Here is a 1,088-nt window from a genome sequence, read left to right as displayed (position 1 = left end):
ATTGTTTCACCTCACATATCACTCTGAATTGGCTCCAGCTACAGAACACACAACCTCTCTAAACGGCTTAATAAGGACATTAATCATTCCGCTTTGACTTCGCGTAGAACCGCCGGCTCGATCAGCATCCTCAAAGTGGGTTATGATATTTGGGAGCCCGCAAAGCGAAGACGGGGCCCCCCCAAAAGCTCTGAATTAATTGGTCTTTCATCTTCTGCTCCATGGTCTTTCCATACATGCCCGAAACTGACTCGGTTGGAGAGAAACAACAACTTCTTACCCTTTTATGGGCATGAAAAGAAAAGTTCAGTCTCGTGGTTTCAGAGTGAAGAGACGAAGATAAAACAACAGAACACATTAAATATAGATACCACGCCTCACAAAATCATTAATGCTGTAAAATATAGGAAAACAATTAACAGGAACTCAGTTGAATCTGGTTTATTCATTTCTATTCACCCCCCCCATAAAGAGTCGTCGTGCTTTCTGACAGCAGAATCCAGTGTCTGCTGTCCACCTTTCCACTTTCCCTTCGTTTGTACCCCTGCAGCCTCCTCCACCCACTCACCCCGTTCCACCCTTCAGCTACGGCCCCACAGATTCAAGTCTGCCAGTTCAGGTCCTGCAGGACTTTCCAACAAAAGCGCTAACACAGGGACTAAATGGAGTTTAGTGTGACCAGATTATAGCCTGCTGCACCATAAAGTTCAACAGTGTTTCTCTGCTTATTAGTTACCAGAAATATTGGAAATGTGTCAGAGGAATTCTCACAAGAAGTTTTCACTGGAGGTGAGAAAAGGGAAGTTACATTTCCGAGGCAGATCCGGATCAAGCGGCACATCCAGAAGCGTTTTTAATTTATATTATAGACTAAAATCTGGCGTGCTTTTATTTAGCCTGTAAGGTCTATTGAAATTAAATAAAGCTGCCTCATTTGTGTGTGTGTGTGTGTGTGTGTGCAATTACAGAAAGATGGCGCCTTAAAGGATTCGAGGATTTTGGATCCTCATCAGAACTTGGTGTGTTTCCTCTTTCTACCGGGTTCCATGGAGAGCCTTTGAGCAGGTTTTGTCTAATCCTGCTAACAA

The sequence above is a fragment of the Brachionichthys hirsutus genome, chromosome 13, assembly GCF_040956055.1.
Source record: "Brachionichthys hirsutus isolate HB-005 chromosome 13, CSIRO-AGI_Bhir_v1, whole genome shotgun sequence".
Lineage (NCBI taxonomy): Eukaryota > Metazoa > Chordata > Actinopteri > Lophiiformes > Brachionichthyidae > Brachionichthys > Brachionichthys hirsutus.
The sequence above is the reverse complement of the archived record's forward strand: the minus strand, read 5'-3'. Positions refer to the sequence as shown.